Below are 17,336 nucleotides of genomic sequence, written 5' to 3'. Positions count from 1 at the left end.
GGGTTAGGTTTAGGGGACGGGGACGGTTTAGGGTCCAGGTGAGGGTACGGCAACGCTTTAGGGGGAGCGTGCGTGTGAGGGCGCGGGTTAGTGTTAGCGTACGGGTTAGGATTAGGGGACGGGTGAGGGTCAGGCTTCGGGGAAGGGTTAGGGTTAGGGTTCGGGCTAGGGTTAGGGTTAGGGGACGGGGACGGTTTAGGGTCCAGGTGAGGGTACGGCAACGCTTTAGGGGGAGCGTGCGTGTGAGGGCGTGGGTTAGTGTTAGCGTACGGGTTAGAATTAGGGGACGGGTGAGGGTCAGGCTTCGGGGAAGGGTTAGGGTTAGGGTTCGGGCTAGGGTTAAGGTTAGGGGACGGTTACGGTTTAGGGTTCAGGTGAGGGTACGGCAACGCTTTAGGGGGATCGTGCGTGTGAGGGCGCGGGTTAGTGTTAGCGTACGGGTTAGGATTAGGGGACGGGTGAGGGTCAGGCTTCGGGGAAGGGTTAGGGTTAGGGTTCGGGCTACGGTTAGGGTTAGGGGACGGGGACGGTTTAGGGTCCAGGTGAGGGTACGGCAACACTTTAGGGGGAGCGTGCGTGTGAGGGCGCGGGTTAGTGTTAGCGTACGGGTTAGGATTAGGGGACGGGTGAGGATCAGGCTTCGGGGAAGGGTTAGGGTTAGGGTTCGGGCTAGGGTTAGGGTTAGGGGACGGGGACGGTTTAGGGTCCAGGTGAGGGTACGGCAACGCTTTAGGGGGAGCGTGCGTGTGAGGGCGCGGGTTAGTGTTAGCGTACGGGTTAGGATTAGGGGACGGGTGAGGGTCAGGCTTCGGGGAAGGGTTAGGGTTAGGGTTCGGGCTAGGGTTAGGGTTAGGGGACGGGGACGGTTTCGGGTCCAGGTGAGGGTACGGCAACGCTTTAGGGGGAGCGTGCGTGTGAGGGCACGCGTTAGTGTTAGCGTACGGGTTAGGATTAGGGGACGGGTGAGGGTCAGGCTTCGGGGAAGGGTTAGGGTTAGGGTTCGGGCTAGGGTTAGGGTTAGGGGACGGGGACGGTTTAGGGTCCAGGAGAGGGTACGGCAACGCTTTAGGGGGAGCGTGCGTGTGAGGGCGCGCGTTAGTGTTAGCGTACGGCTTAGGATTAGGGGACGGGTGAGGGTCAGGCTTCGGGGAAGGGTTAGGGTTAGGGTTCGGGCTAGGGTTAGGGTTAGGGGACGGGGACGGTTTAGGGTCCAGGTGAGGGTACGGCAACGCTTTAGGGGGAGCGTGCGTGTGAGGGCGCGGGTTAGTGTTAGCGTACGGGTTAGGATTAGGGGACGAGTGAGGGTCAGGCTTCGGGGAAGGGTTAGGGTTAGGGTTCGGGCTAGGGTTAGGGTTAGGGGATGGGGAAGGTTTAGGGTCCAGGTGAGGGTACGGCAACGCTTTAGGGGGAGCGTGCGTGTGAGGGCGCGCGTTAGTGTTAGCGTGCGGCTTAGGATTAGGGGACGGGTGAGGGTCAGGCTTCGGGGAAGGGTTAGGGTTAGGGTTCGGGCTAGGGTTAGGGTTAGGGGACGGCGACGGTTTAGGGTCCAGGTGAGGGTACGGCAACGCTTTAGGGGGAGCGTGCGTGTGAGGGCGCGGGTTAGTGTTAGCGTACGGGTTAGGATTAGGGGACGGGTGAGGTTCAGGCTTCGGAGAAGGGTTAGGGTTAGGGTTCGGGCTAGGGTTAGGGTTAGGGGACGGGGACGGTTTAGGGTCCAGGTGAGGGTACGGCAACGCTTTAGGGGGAGCGTGCGTATGAGGGCGCGGGTTAGTGTTAGCGTACAGGTTAGGATTAGGGGACGGGTGAGGTTCAGGCTTCGGGGAAGGGTTAGGGTTAGGGTTCGGGCTAGGGTTAGGGTTAGGGGACGGGGACGGTTTAGGGTCCAGGTGAGGGTACGGCAACGCTTTAGGGGGAGCGTGCGTGTGAGGGCGCGGGTTAGTGTTAGCGTACGGGTTAGGATTAGGGGACGGGTGAGGGTCAGGCTTCGGGGAAGGGTTAGGGTTAGGGTTCGGGCTAGGGTTAGGGTTAGGGGACGGGGACGGTTTAGGGTCCAGGTGAGGGTACGGCAACGCTTTAGGGGGAGCGTGCGTGTGAGGGCGCGGGTTAGTGTTAGCGTACGGGTTAGGATTAGGGGACGGGTGAGGGTCAGGCTTCGGGGAAGGGTTAGGGTTAGGGTTCGGGCTAGGGTTAGGGTTAGGGGACGGGGACGGTTTCTGGTCCAGGTGAGGGTATGGCAACGTTTTAGGTGGAGCGTGCGTGTGAGGGCGCGGGTTAATGATAGCGTACGGGTTAGGATTAGGGGACGGGTGAGGGTCAGGCTTCGGGGAAGGGTTAGGGTTAGGGTTCGGGCTAGGGTTAGGGTTAGGGGACGGGGACGATTTAGGTTCCAGGTGAGGGTACGGCAACGCTTTAGGGGGAGCGTGCGTGTGAGGGCGCGGGTTAGTGTTAGCGTACGGGTTAGGATTAGGGGACGGGTGAGGGTCAGGCTTCTGGGAAGGGTTAGGGTTAGGGTTCGGGCTAGGGTTAGGGTTAGGGGACGGGGACGGTTTAGGGTCCAGGTGAGGGTACGGCAACGCTTTAGGGGGAGCGTGCATGTGAGGGCGTGGGTTAGTGTTAGCGTACGGGTTAGGATTACGGGACGGGTGAGGGTCAGGCTTCTGGGAAGGGTTAGGGTTAGGGTTCGGGCTAGGGTTAGGGTTAGGGGACGGGGACGGTTTAGGGTCCAGGTGAGGGTACGGCAACGCTTTAGGGGGAGCGTGCGTTTGAGGGTGCGGGTTAGTGTTAGCGAACGGCTTAGGATTAGGGGACGGGTGAGGGTCAGGCTTCGGGGAAGGGTTAGGGTTAGGGTTCGGGCTAGGTTTAGGGTTAGGGGACGGGGACGGTTTAGGGTCCAGGTGAGGGTACGGCAACGCTTTAGGGGGAGCGTGCGTGTGAGGGCGTGGGTTAGTGTTAGCGTTCGGCTTAGGATTAGGGGACGGTTGAGGGTCAGGCTTCGGGGAAGGGTTATGGTTAGGGTTCGGGCTAGGGTTAGGGTTAGGGGACGGGGACGGTTTAGGGTCCAGGTGAGGGTACGGCAACGCTTTAGGGGGAGCGTGCGTGTGAGGGCGTTGGTTAGTGTTAGCGTACGGGTTAAGATTAGGGGACGGGTGAGGGTCAGGCTTCGGGGAAGGGTTAGGGTTAGGGTTCGGGCTAGGGTTAGGGTTAGGGGACGGGGACGGTTTAGGGTCCAGGTGAGGGTACGGCAACGCTTTAGGGGGAGCGTGCATGTGAGGGCGCGGGTTAGTGTTAGCGTACGGGTTAGGATTAGGGGACGGGTGAGGGTCAGGCTTCTGGGAAGGGTTAGGGTTAGGGTTCGGGCTAGGGTTAAGGTTAGGGGACGGGGACGGTTTAGGTTCCAGGTGAGGGTACGGCAATGCTTTAGGGGGAGCTTGCGTGTGAGGGTGCGGGTTAGTGTTAGCGAACGGCTTAGGATTAGGGGACGGGTGAGGGTCAGGCTTCGGGGAAGGGTTAGGGTTAGGGTTCGGGCTAGGTTTAGGGTTAGGGGACGGGGACGGTTTAGGGTCCAGGTGAGGGTACGGCAACGCTTTAGGGGGAGCGTGCGTGTGAGGGCGTGGGTTAGTGTTAGCATTCGGCTTAGGATTAGGGGACGGGTGAGGGTCAGGCTTCGGGGAAGGGTTATGGTTAGGGTTCGGGCTAGGGTTAGGGTTAGGGGACGGGGACGGTTTAGGGTCCAGGTGAGGGTACGGCAACGCTTTAGGGGGAGCATGCGTGTGAGGGCGCGCGTTAGTGTTAGCGTACGGCTTAGGATTAGGGGACGGGTGAGGGTCAGGCTTCGGGGAAGGGTTAGGGTTAGGGTTCGGGCTAGGGTTAGGGTTAGGGGACGGGGACGGTTTAGGGTCCAGGTGAGGGTACGGCAACGCTTTAGGGGGAGCGTTCGTGTGAGGGCGCGGGTTAGTGTTAGCGTCCGGCTTAGGATTAGGGGACGGGTGAGGGTCAGGCTTCGGGGAAGGGTTAGGGTTAGGGTTCGGGCTAGGGTTAGGGTTAGGGGACGGGGACGGTTTAGGGTCCAGGTGAGGGTACGGCAACGCTTTAGGGGGAGCGTGCGTGTGAGGGCGTTGGTTAGTGTTAGCGTACGGGTTAAGATTAGGGGACGGGTGAGGGTCAGGCTTCGGGGAAGGGTTAGGGTTAGGGTTCGGGCTAGGGTTAGGGTTAGGGGACGGGGACGGTTTAGGGTCCAGGTGAGGGTACGGCAACGCTTTAGGGGGAGCGTGCATGTGAGGGCGCGGGTTAGTGTTAGCGTACGGGTTAGGATTAGGGGACGGGTGAGGGTCAGGCTTCTGGGAAGGGTTAGGGTTAGGGTTCGGGCTAGGGTTAAGGTTAGGGGACGGGGACGGTTTAGGTTCCAGGTGAGGGTACGGCAATGCTTTAGGGGGAGCGTGCATGTGAGGGTGCGGGTTAGTGTTAGCGAACGGCTTAGGATTAGGGGACGGGTGAGGGTCAGGCTTCGGGGAAGGGTTAGGGTTAGGGTTCGGGCTAGGTTTAGGGTTAGGGGACGGGGACGGTTTAGGGTCCAGGTGAGGGTACGGCAACGCTTTAGGGGGAGCGTGCGTGTGAGGGCGTGGGTTAGTGTTAGCATTCGGCTTAGGATTAGGGGACGGGTGAGGGTCAGGCTTCGGGGAAGGGTTATGGTTAGGGTTCGGGCTAGGGTTAGGGTTAGGGGACGGGGACGGTTTAGAGTCCAGGTGAGGGTACGGCAACGCTTTAGGGGGAGCATGCGTGTGAGGGCGCGCGTTAGTGTTAGCGTACGGCTTAGGATTAGGGGACGGGTGAGGGTCAGGCTTCGGGGAAGGGTTAGGGTTAGGGTTCGGGCTAGGGTTAGGGTTAGGGGACGGGGACGGTTTAGGGTCCAGGTGAGGGTACGGCAACGCTTTAGGGGGAGCGTGCGTGTGAGGGCGCGGGTTAGTGTTAGCGTCCGGCTTAGGATTAGGGGACGGGTGAGGGTCAGGCTTCGGGGAAGGGTTAGGGTTAGGGTTCGGGCTAGGGTTAGGGTTAGGGGACGGGGATGGTTTCGGGTCCAGGTGAGGGTACGGCAACGCTTTAGGGGGAGCGTGCGTGTGAGGGCGCGGTTTAGTGGTAGCGTACGGCTTAGGATTAGGGGACGGGTGAGGGTCAGGCTTCGGGGAAGGGTTAGGGTTAGGGTTCGGGCTAGGGTTAGAGTAAGGGTACGGGGACGGTTTAGGGTCCCGGTGAGGGTACGGCAACGCTTTAGGGGGAGCGTGCGTGTGAGGGCGCGGGTTAGTGTTAGCGTACGGGTTAGGATTAGGGGACGGGTGAGGGTCAGGCTTCGGGGAAGGGTTAGGGTTAGGGTTCGGGCTAGGGTTAGGGTTAGGGGACGGGGAGAGTTTAGGGTCCACGTGAGGGTACGGCAACGCTTTAGGGGGAGTGTGCGTGTGAGGGCGCGGGTTAGTGTTAGCGTACGGGTTAGGATTAGGGGACGGGTGAGGGTCCGGCTTCGGGGAAGGGTTAGGGTTAGGGTTCGGGCTAGGGTTAGGGTTAGGGGACGGGGACGGTTTAGGGTCCAGGTGAGGGTACGGCAACGCTTTAGGGGGAGCGTGCGTGTGAGGGCGCGGGTTAGTGTTAGCGTACGGGTTAGGATTAGGGGACGGGTGAGGGTCAGGCTTCGGGGAAGGGTTAGGGTTAGGGTTCGGGCTACGGTTAGGGTTAGGGGACGGGGAAGGTTTAGGGTCCAGGTGAGGGTACAGCAACGCTTTAGGGGGAGCGTGCGTGTGAGGGCGCGTGTTAGTGTTAGCGTACGGGTTAGGATTAGGGGACGGGTGAGGGTCAGGCTTCGGGGAAGGGTTAGGGTTAGGGTTCGGGCTAGGGTTTGGGTTAGGGGATGGGGACGGTTTAGGGTCCAGGTGAGGGTACGGCAACGCTTTAGGGGGAGCGTGCGTGTGAGGGCGCGGGTTAGTGTTAGCGTACGGGTTAGGATTAGGGGACGGGTGAGGGTCAGGCTTCGGGGAATGGTTAGGGTTAGGGTTCGGGCTAGGGTTAGGGTTAGGGGATGGGGAAGGTTTAGGGTCCAGGTGAGGGAACGGCAACGATTTAAGGGGAGCGTGTGTGTGAGGGCGCGGGTTAGTGTTAGCGTACGGGTTAGGATTAGGGGACGGGTGAGGGTCAGGCTTCGGGGAAGGGTTAGGGTTAGGGTTCGGGCTAGGGTTAGGGTTAGGGGACGGGGACGGTTTCGGGTCCAGGTGAGGGTACGGCAACGCTTTAGGGGGAGCGTGCGTGTGAGGGCGCGGGTTAGTGTTAGCGTACGGGTTAGGATTAGGGGACGGGTGAGGATCAGGCTTCGGGGAAGGGTTAGGGTTCGGGCTAGGGTTAGGGTTAGGGGACGGGGACGGTTTAGGGTCCAGGTGAGGGTACGGCAACGCTTTAGGGGGAGTGTGCGTGTGAGGGCGTGGGTTAGTGTTAGCGTACGGGTTAGGATTAGGGAACGGCTGAGGGTCAGGCTTCGGGGAAGGGTTAGGGTTAGGGTTCGGGCTAGGGTTAGGTTTAGGGGACGGGGACGGTTTAGGGTCCAGGTGAGGGTACGGCAACGCTTTAGGGGGAGCGTGCGTGTGAGGGCGCGGGTTAGTGTTAGCGTACGGGTTAGGATTAGGGGACGGGTGAGGGTCAGGCTTCGGGGAAGGGTTAGGGTTAGGGTTCGGGCTAGGGTTAGGGTTAGGGGACGGGGACGGTTTAGGGTCCAGGTGAGGGTACGGCAACGCTTTAGGGGGAGCGTGCGTGTGAGGGCGTGGGTTAGTGTTAGCGTACGGGTTAAGATTAGGGGACGGGTGAGGGTCAGGCTTCGGGGAAGGGTTAGGGTTAGGGTTCGGGCTAGGGTTAGGGTTAGGGGACGGGGACGGTTTCGGGTCCAGGTGAGGGTACGGCAACGCTTTAGGTGGAGCGTGCGTGTGAGGGCGCGGGTTAGTGTTAGCGTACGGGTTAGGATTAGGGGACGGGTGAGGGTCAGGCTTCGGGGAAGGGTTAGGGTTAGGGTTCGGGCTAGGGTTAGGGTTAGGGGACGGGGACGGTTTAGGGTCCAGGTGAGGGTACGGCAACGCTTTAGGGGGACCGTGCGTGTGAGGGCGCGGGTTAGTGTTAGCGTACGGGTTAGGATTAGGGGACGGGTGAGGGTCAGGCTTCGGGGAAGGGTTAGGGTTAGGGTTCGGGCTAGGGTTAGGGTTAGGGGACGGGGACGGTTTAGGGTCCAGGTGAGGGTACGGCAACGCTTTAGGGGGAGCGTGCGTGTGAGGGCGCGCGTTAATGTTAGCGTATGGCTTAGGATTAGGGGACGGGTGAGGGTCAGGCTTCGGGGAAGGGTTAGGGTCAGGGTTCGGGCTAGGGTTAGGGTTAAGGGACGGGGACGGTTTAGGGTCCAGGTGAGGGTACGGCAACGCTTTAGGGGGAGCGTGCGTGTGAGGGCGCGCGTTAGTGTTAGCGTACGGCTTAGGATTATGGGACGGTTGAGGGTCAGGCTTCTGGGAAGGGTTAGGGTTAGGGTTCGGGAAAGGGTTAGGGTTAGGGGACGGGGACGGTTTAGGGTCCAGGTGAGGGTACGGCAACGCTTTAGGGGGAGCGTGCATGTGAGGGCGCGGGTTAGTGTTAGCGTACGGGATAGGATTAGGGGACGGGTGAGGGTCAGGCTTCGGGGAAGGGTTAGGGTTAGGGTTCGGGCTAGGGTTAGGGTTAGGGGACGGGGACGGTTTAGGGTCCAGGTGAGGGTACGGCAACGCTTTAGGGGGAGCGTGCGTGTGAGGGCGCGGGTTAGTGTTAGCGTACGGGTTAGGATTAGGGGACGGGTGAGGGTCAGGCTTCGGGGAATGGTTAGGGTTAGGGTTCGGGCTAGGGTTAGGGTTAGGGGACGGGGACGGTTTAGGGTCCAGGTGAGGGTACGGCAACGCTTTAGGGGGAGCGTGCGTGTGAGGGCGCGGGTTAGTGTTAGCGTACGGCTTAGGATTAGGGGACGGGTGAGGGTCAGGCTTCGGGGAAGGGTTAGGGTTAGGGTTCGGGCTACGGTTAGGGTTAGGGGACGGGGAAGGTTTAGGGTCCAGGTGAGGGTACGGCAACGCTTTAGGGGGAGCGTGCGTGTGAGGGCACGGGTTAGTGTTAGCGTACGGGTTAGGATTAGGGGACGGGTGAGGGTCAGGCTTCGGGGAAGGGTTAGGGTTAGGGTTCGGGCTAGGGTTAGGGTTAGGGGACGGGGACGGTTTAGGGTCCAGGTAAGGGTACGGCAACGCTTTAGGGGGAGCGTGCGTGTGAGGGCGTGGGTTAGTGTTAGCGTACGGGTTAGAATTAGGGGACGGGTGAGGGTCAGGCTTCGGGGAAGGGTTAGGGTTAGGGTTCGGGCTAGGGTTAAGGTTAGGGGACGGTTACGGTTTAGGGTTCAGGTGAGGGTATGGCAACGCTTTAGGGGGAGCGTGCGTGTGAGGGCGCGGGTTAGTGTTAGCGTACGGCTTAGGATTAGGGGACGGGTGAGGGTCAGGCTTCGGGGAAGGGTTAGGGTTAGGGTTCGGGCTACGGTTAGGGTTAGGGGACGGGGACGGTTTAGGGTCCAGGTGAGGGTACGGCAACACTTTAGGGGGAGCGTGCGTGTGAGGGCACGGGTTAGTGTTAGCGTACGGGTTAGGATTAGGGGACGGGTGAGGGTCAGGCTTCGGGGAAGGGTTAGGGTTAGGGTTCGGGCTAGGGTTTGTGTTAGGGGACGGGGACGGTTTCGGGTCCAGGTGAGGGTACGGCAACGCTTTAGGGGGAGCGTGCGTGTGAGGGCACGCGTTAGTGTTAGCGTACGGGTTAGGATTAGGGGACGGGTGAGGGTCAGGCTTCGGGGAAGTGTTAGGGTTAGGGTTCGGGCTAGGGTTAGGGTTAGGGGACGGGGACGGTTTAGGGTCCAGGAGAGGGTACGGCAACGCTTTAGGGGGAGCGTGCGTGTGAGGGCGCGCGTTAGTGTTAGCGTACGGCTTAGGATTAGGGGACGGGTGAGGGTCAGGCTTCGGGGAAGGGTTAGGGTTAGGGTTCGGGCTAGGGTTAGGGTTAGGGGACGGGGAAGGTTTAGGGTCCAGGTGAGGGTACGGCAACGCTTTAGGGGGAGCGTGCGTGTGAGGGCGCGCGTTAGTGTTAGCGTGCGGCTTAGGATTAGGGGACGGGTGAGGGTCAGGCTTCGGGGAAGGGTTAGGGTTAGGGTTCGGGCTAGGGTTAGGGTTAGGGGACGGCGACGGTTTAGGGTCCAGGTGAGGGTATGGCAACGCTTTAGGGGGAGCGTGCGTGTGAGGGCGCGGGTTAGTGTTAGCATACGGGTTAGGATTAGGGGACGGGTGAGGGTCAGGCTTCGGAGAAGTGTTAGGGTTAGGGTTCGGGCTAGGGTTAGGGTTAGGGGACGGGGAGGGTTTAGGGTCCAGGTGAGGGTACGGCAACGCTTTAGGGGGAGCGTGCGTGTGAGGGCGCGGGTTAGTGTTAGCGTACGGGTTAGGATTAGGGGACGGGTGAGGTTCAGGCTTCGGGGAAGGGTTAGGGTTAGGGTTCGGGCTAGGGTTAGGGTTAGGGGACGGGGACGGTTTAGGGTCCAGGTGAGGGTACGGCAACGCTTTAGGGGGAGCGTGCGTGTGAGGGCGCGGGTTAGTGTTAGCGTACGGGTTAGGATTAGGGGACGGGTGAGGGTCAGGCTTCGGGGAAGGGTTAGGGTTAGGGTTCGGGCTAGGGTTAGGGTTAGGGCACGGGGACGGTTTAGGGTCCAGGTGAGGGTACGGCAACGCTTTAGGGGGAGCGTGCGTGTGAGGGCGCGGGTTAGTGTTAGCGTACGGGTTAGGATTAGGGGACGGGTGAGGGTCAGGCTTCGGGGAAGGGTTAGGGTTAGGGTTCGGGCTAGGGTTAGGGTTAGGGGACGGGGACGGTTTAGGGTCCAGGTGAGGGTACGGCAACGCTTTAGGGGGAGCGTACGTGTGAGGGCGTGGGTTAGTGTTAGCATTCGGCTTAGGATTAGGGGACGGTTGAGGGTCAGGCTTCGGGGAAGGGTTATGGTTAGGGTTCGGGCTAGGGTTAGGGTTAGGGGACGGGGACGGTTTAGGGTCCAGGTGAGGGTACGGCAACGCTTTAGGGGGAGCGTGCGTGTGAGGGCGCGCGTTAGTGTTAGCGTACGGGTTAGGATTAGGGGACGGGTGAGGGTCAGGCTTCGGGGAAGGGTTAGGGTTAGGGTTCGGGCTAGGGTTAGGGTTAGGGGACGGGGACGGTTTAGGGTCCAGGTGAGGGTACGGCAACGCTTTAGGGGGAGCGTGCGTGTGAGGGCGTGGGTTAGTGTTAGCGTCCGGCTTAGGATTAGGGGACGGGTGAGGGTCAGGCTTCGGGGAAGGGTTAGGGTTAGGGTTCGGGCTAGGGTTAGGGTTAGGGGACGGGGACGGTTTAGGGTCCAGGTGAGGGTACGGCAACGCTTTAGGGGGAGCGTGCGTGTGAGGGTGCGGGTTAGTGTTAGCGTACGGGTTAGGATTAGGAGACGGGTGAGGGTCAGGCTTCGGGGAAGAGTTAGGGTTAGGGTTCGGGCTAGGGTTAGGGTTAGGGGACGGGGACGGTTTAGGGTCCAGGTGAGGGTACGGCAACGCTTTAGGGGGAGCGTGCGTGTGAGGGCGTGGGTTAGTGGTAGCGTACGGCTTAGGATTAGGGGACGGGTGAGGGTCAGGCTTCGGGGAAGGGTTAGGGTTAGGGTTCGGGCTAGGGTTAGAGTAAGGGTACGGGGACGGTTTAGGGTCCAGGTGAGGGTACGGCAACGCTTTAGGGGGAGCGTGCGTGTGAGGGCGCGGGTTAGTGTTAGCGTACGGGTTAGGATTAGGGGACGGGTGAGGGTCAAGCTTCGGGGAAGGGTTAGGGTTAGGGTTCGGGCTAGGGTTAGGGTTAGGGGACGGGGACAGTTTAGGGTCCAGGTGAGGGTACGACAACGCTTTAGGGGGAGTGTGCGTGTGAGGGCGCGGGTTAGTGTTAGCGTACGGGTTAGGATTAGGGGACGGGTGAGGGTCCGGCTTCGGGGAAGGGTTAGGGTTAGGGTTCGGGCTAGGGTTAGGGTTAGGTGACAGGGACGGTTTAGGGTCCAGGTGAGGGTACGGCAACGCTTTAGGGGGAGCGTGCGTCTGAGGGCGCGGGTTAGTGTTAGCGTACGGGTTAGAATTAGGGGACGGGTGAGGGTCAGGCTTCGGGGAAGGGTTAGGGTTAGGGTTCGGGCTAGGGTTAAGGTTAGGGGACGGTTACGGTTTAGGGTTCAGGTGAGGGTACGGCAACGCTTAAGGGGAGCGTGCGTGTGAGGGCGCGGGTTAGTGTTAGCGTACGGCTTAGGATTAGGGGACGGGTGAGGGTCAGGCTTCGGGGAAGGGTTAGGGTTAGGGTTCGGGCTACGGTTAGGGTTAGGGGACGGGGACGGTTTAGGGTCCAGGTGAGGGTACGGCAACACTTTAGGGGGAGCGTGCGTGTGAGGGCACGGGTTAGTGTTAGCGTACGGGTTAGGATTAGGGGACGGGTGAGGGTCAGGCTTCGGGGAAGGGTTAGGGTTAGGGTTCGGGCTAGGGTTAGGGTTAGGGGACGGGGACGGTTTAGGGTCCAGGTGAGGGTACGGCAACGCTTTAGGGGGAGCGTGCGTGTGAGGGCGCGGGTTAGTGTTAGCGTACGGGTTAGGATTAGGGGACGGGTGAGGGTCAGGCTTCGGGGAAGGGTTAGGGTTAGGGTTCGGGCTAGGGTTAGTGTTAGGGGACGGGGACGGTTTCGGGTCCAGGTGAGGGTACGGCAACGCTTTAGGGGGAGCGTGCGTGTGAGGGCACGCGTTAGTGTTATCGTACGGGTTAGGATTAGGGGACGGGTGAGGGTCAGGCTTCGGGGAAGGGTTAGGGTTAGGGTTCGGGCTAGGGTTAGGGTTAGGGGACGGGGACGGTTTAGGGTCCAGGACAGGGTACAGCAACGCTTTAGGGGGAGCGTGCGTGTGAGGGCGCGCGTTAGTGTTAGCGTACGGCTTAGGATTAGGGGACGGGTGAGGGTCAGGCTTCGGGGAAGGGTTAGGGTTAGGGTTCGGGCTAGGGTTAGGGTTAGGGGACGGGGACGGTTTAGGGTCCAGGTGAGGGTACGGCAACGCTTTAGGGGGAGCGTGCGTGTGAGGGCGCGGGTTAGTGTTAGCGTACGGGTTAGGATTAGGGGACGAGTGAGGGTCAGGCTTCGGGGAAGGGTTAGGGTTAGGGTTCGGGCTAGGGTTAGGGTTAGGGGATGGGGAAGGTTTAGGGTCCAGGTGAGGGTACGGCAACGCTTTAGGGGGAGCGTGCGTGTGAGGGCGCGCGTTAGTGTTAGCGTGCGGCTTAGGATTAGGGGACGGGTGAGGGTCAGGCTTCGGGGAAGGGTTAGGGTTAGGGTTCGGGCTAGGGTTAGGGTTAGGGGACGGCGACGGTTTAGGGTCCAGGTGAGGGTACGGCAACGCTTTAGGGGGAGCGTGCGTGTGAGGGCGCGGGTTAGTGTTAGCGTACGGGTTAGGATTAGGGGACGGGTGAGGGTCAGGCTTCGGGGAAGGGTTAGGGTTAGGGTTCGGGCTAGGGTCAGGGTTAGGGGACGGGGAGGGTTTAGGATCCAGGTGAGGGTACGGCAACGCTTTAGGGGGAGCGTGCGTGTGAGGGCGCGGGTTAGTGTTAGCGTACGGGTTAGGATTAGGGGACGGGTGAGGTTCAGGCTTCGGGGAAGGGTTAGGGTTAGGGTTCGGGCTAGGGTTAGGGTTAGGGGATGGGGACGGTTTAGGGTCCAGGTGAGGGTACAGCAACGCTTTAGGGGGAGCGTGCGTGTGAGGGCGCGGGTTAGTGTTAGCGTACGGGTTAGGATTAGGGGACGGGTGAGGGTCAGGCTTCGGGGAAGGGTTAGGGTTAGGGTTCGGGCTAGGGTTAGGGTTAGGGGACGGGGACGGTTTAGGGTCCAGGTGAGGGTACGGCAACGCTTTAGGGGGAGCGTGCGTGTGAGGGCGCGGGTTAGTGTTAGCGTACGGGTTAGGATTAGGGGACGGGTGAGGGTCAGGCTTCGGGGAAGTGTTAGGGTTAGGGTTGGGGCTAGGGTTAGGGTTAGGGGACGGGGACGGTTTCGGGTCCAGGTGAGGGTACGGCAACGTTTTAGGTGGAGCGTGCGTGTGAGGGCGCGGGTTAATGATAGCGTACGGGTTAGGATTAGGGGACGGGTGAGGGTCAGGCTTCGGGGAAGGGTTAGGGTTAGGGTTCGGGCTAGGGTTAGGGTTAGGGGACGGGGACGGTTTAGGGTCCAGGTGAGGGTACGGCAACGCTTTAGGGGGAGCGTGCGTGTGAGGGCGCGGGTTAGTGTTAGCGTACGGGTTAGGATTAGGGGACGGGTGAGGGTCAGGCTTCTGGGAAGGGTTAGGGTTAGGGTTCGGGCTAGGGTTAGGGTTAGGGGACGGGGACGGTTTAGGGTCCAGGTGAGGGTACGGCAACGTTTTAGGGGGAGCGTGCGTGTGAGGGCACGGGTTAGTGTTAGCGTACGGGTTAGGATTAGGGGACGGGTGAGGGTCAGGCTTCGGGGAAGGGTTAGGGTTAGGGTTCGGGCTAGGGTTAGGGTTAGGGGATGGGGACGGTTTAGGGTCCAGGTGAGGGTACGGCAACGCTTTAGGGGGAGCGTGCGTGTGAGGGCGCGTGTTAGTGTTATCGTACGGGTTAGGATTAGGGGACGGGTGAGGGTCAGGCTTCGGGGAAGGGTTAGGGTTAGGGTTCGGGCTAGGGTTAGGGTTAGGGTACGGGGACGGTTTAGGGTCCAGGTGAGGGTACGGCAACGCTTTAGGGGGAGCGTGCGTGTGAGGGCGCGGGTTAGTGTTAGCGTACGGGTTAGGATTAGGGGACGGGTGAGGGTCAGGCTTCGGGGAAGGGTTAGGGTTAGGGTTCGGGCTAGGGTTAGGGTTAGGGGACGGGGACGGTTTAGGGTCCAAGTGAGGGTACGGCAACGCTTTAGGGGGAGCGTGCGTGTGAGGGCGCGCATTAGTGTTAGCGTGCGGCTTAGGATTAGGGGACGGGTGAGGGTCATGCTTCGGGGAAGGGTTAGGGTTAGGGTTCGGGCTAGGGTTAGGGTTAGGGGACGGGGACGGTTTCGGGTCCAGGTGAGGGTACGGCAACGCTTTAGGGGGAGCGTGCGTGTGAGGGCGCGGGTTAGTGTTAGCGTACGGGTTAGGATTAGGGGACGGGTGAGGGTCAGGCTTCTGGGAAGGGTTAGGGTTAGGGTTCGGGCTAGGGTTAGTGTTAGGGGACGGGGACGGTTTAGGGTCCAGGTGAGGGTACGGCAACGCTTTAGGGGGAGCGTGCATGTGAGGGCGCGGGTTTGTGTTAGCGTACGGGTTAGGATTAGGGGACGGGTGATTGTCAGGCTTCGGGGAAGGGTTAGGGTTAGGGTTCGGGCTAGGGTTAGGGTTAGGGGACGGGGACGCTTTAGGGTCCAAGTGAGGGTACAGCAACGCTTTAGGGGGAGCGTGCGTGTGAGGGCGCGCGTTAGTGTTAGCGTGCGGCTTAGGATTAGGGGACGGGTGAGGGTCAGGCTTCGGGGAAGGGTTAGGGTTAGGGTTCGGGCTAGGGTTAGGATTAGGGGACGGGGACGGTTTAGGGTCCAGGTGAGGGTACGGCAACGCTTTAGGGGGAGCGTGCGTGTGAGGGCGCGGGTTAGTGTTAGCGTACGGCTTAGGATTAGGGGACGGGTGAGGGTCAGGCTTCGGGGAAGGGTTAGGGTTAGGGTTTGGGCTAGGGTTAGGGTTAGGGGACGGGGACGGTTTAGGGTCCAGGTGAGGGTACGGCAACGCTTTAGGGGGAGCGTGCGTGTGAGGGCGCGGGTTAGTGTTAGCGTACGGGTTAGGATTAGGGGACGGGTGAGGGTCAGGCTTCGGGGAAGGGTTAGGGTTAGGGTTCGGGCTAGGGTTAGGGTTAGGGGACGGGGACGGTTTCGGGTCCAGGTGAGGGTACGGCAACGTTTTAGGGGGAGCGTGCGTGTGAGGGCGCGGGTTAATGATAGCGTACGGGTTAGGATTAGGGGACGGGTGAGGGTCAGGCTTCGGGGAAGGGTTAGGGTTAGGGTTCGGGCTAGGGTTAGTGTTAGGGGACGGGGACGGTTTAGGGTCCAGGTGAGGGTACGGCAACGCTTTAGGGGGAGCGTGCGTGTGAGGGCACGGGTTAGTGTTAGCGTACGGGTTAGGATTAGGGGACGGGTGAGGGTCAGGCTTCTGGGAAGGGTTAGGGTTAGGGTTCGGGCTAGGGTTAGGGTTAGGGGACGGGGACGGTTTAGGGTCCAGGTGAGGGTACGGCAACGTTTTAGGGGGAGCGTGCGTGTGAGGGCGCGGGTTAGTGTTAGCGTACGGGTTAGGATTAGGGGACGGGTGAGGGTCAGGCTTCGGGGAAGGGTTAGGGTTAGGGTTCGGGCTAGGGTTAGGGTTAGGGGATGGGGACGGTTTAGGGTCCAGGTGAGGGTACGGCAACGCTTTAGGGGGAGTGTGCGTGTGAGGGCGCGTGTTAGTGTTAGCGTACGGGTTAGGATTAGGGGACGGGTGAGGGTCAGGCTTCGGGGAAGGTTTAGGGTTAGGGTTCGGGCTAGGGTAGGGGTTAAGGGACGGGGACGGTTTAGGGTCCAGGTGAGGGTACGGCAACGCTTTAGGGTGAGCGTACGTGTGATGGCGCGGGTTACTGTTAGCGTACGGGTTAGGATTAGGGGACGGGTGAGGGTCAGGCTTCGGGGAAGGGTTAGGGTTAGGGTTCGGGCTAGGGTTAGGGTTAGGGGACGGGGACGGTTTCGGGTCCAGGTGAGGGTACGGCAACGCTTTAGGGGGAGCGTACGTGTGAGTGCCCGGGTTACTGTTAGCGTACGGGTTAGGATTAGGGGACGGGTGAGGGTCAGGCTTCGGGGAAGGGTTAGGGTTAGGGTTCGGGCTAGGGTTAGGGTTAGGGGACGGGGACGGTTTCGCGTCCAGGTGAGGGTACGGCAACGCTTTAGGGGGAGCGTGCGTGTGAGGGCGCGGGTTAGTGTTAGAGTACGGGTTAGGATTAGGGGATGGGTGAGGGTCAGGCTTCGGGGAAGGGTTAGGGTTAGGGTTCGGGCTAGGGTTAGGGTTAGGGGACGGTTACGGTTTAGGGTTCAGGTGAGGGTACGGCAACGCTTTAGGGGGAGCGTGCGTGTGAGGGCGCGGGTTAGTGTTAGCGTACGGGTTAGGATTAGGGGACGGGTGAGGGTCAGGCTTCGGGGAAGGGTTAGGGTTAGGGTTCGGGCTAGGGTTAGGGTTAGGGGACGGGGACGGTTTCGGGTCCAGGTGAGGGTACGGCAACGCTTTAGGGGGAGCGTGCGTGTGAGGGCACGCGTTAGTGTTAGCGTACGGGTTAGGATTAGGGGACGGGTGAGGGTCAGGCTTCGGGGAAGGGTTAGGGTTAGGGTTCGGGCTAGGGTTAGGGTTAGGGGATGGGGACGGTTTAGGGTCCAGGTGAGGGTACCGCAACGCTTTAGGGGGAGCGTGCGTGTGAGGGCGCGGGTTAGTGTTAGCGTACGGGTTAGGATTAGGGGACGGGTGAGGGTCAGGCTTCGGGGAAGGGTTAGGGTTAGGGTTCGGGCTAGGGTTAGGGTTAGGGGACGGGGACGGTTTAGGGTCCAGGTGAGGGTACGGCAACGCTTTAGGGGGAGCGTGCGTGTGAGGGCGCGGGTTAGTGTTAGCGTACGGGTTAGGATTAGGGGACGGGTGAGGGTCAGGCTTCGGGGAAGTGTTAGGGTTAGGGTTCGGGCTAGGGTTAGGGTTAGGGGACGGGGACGGTTTCGGGTCCAGGTGAGGGTACGGCAACGTTTTAGGTGGAGCGTGCGTGTGAGGGCGCGGGTTAATGATAGCGTACGGGTTAGGATTAGGGGACGGGTGAGGGTCAGGCTTCGGGGAAGGGTTAGGGTTAGGGTTCGGGCTACGGTTAGGGTTAGGGGACGGGGACGGTTTAGGGTCCAGGTGAGGGTACGGCAACGCTTTAGGGGGAGCGTGCGTGTGAGGGCGCGGGTTAGTGTTAGCGTACGGGTTAGGATTAGGGGACGGGTGAGGGTCAGGCTTCTGGGAAGGGTTAGGGTTAGGGTTCGGGCTAGGGTTAGGGTTAGGGTACGGGGACGGTTTAGGGTCCAGGTGAGGGTACGGCAACGTTTTAGGGGGAGCGTGCGTGTGAGGGCGCGGGTTAGTGTTAGCGTACGGGTTAGGATTAGGGGACGGGTGAGGGTCAGGCTTCGGGGAAGGGTTAGGGTTAGGGTTCGGGCTAGGGTTAGGGTTAGGGGATGGGGACGGTTTAGGGTCCAGG

Source organism: Stenella coeruleoalba, assembly GCF_951394435.1.
Source record: "Stenella coeruleoalba genome assembly, chromosome: 7".
Taxonomy (NCBI): Eukaryota; Metazoa; Chordata; class Mammalia; order Artiodactyla; family Delphinidae; genus Stenella; species Stenella coeruleoalba.
The sequence above is the reverse complement of the archived record's forward strand: the minus strand, read 5'-3'. Positions refer to the sequence as shown.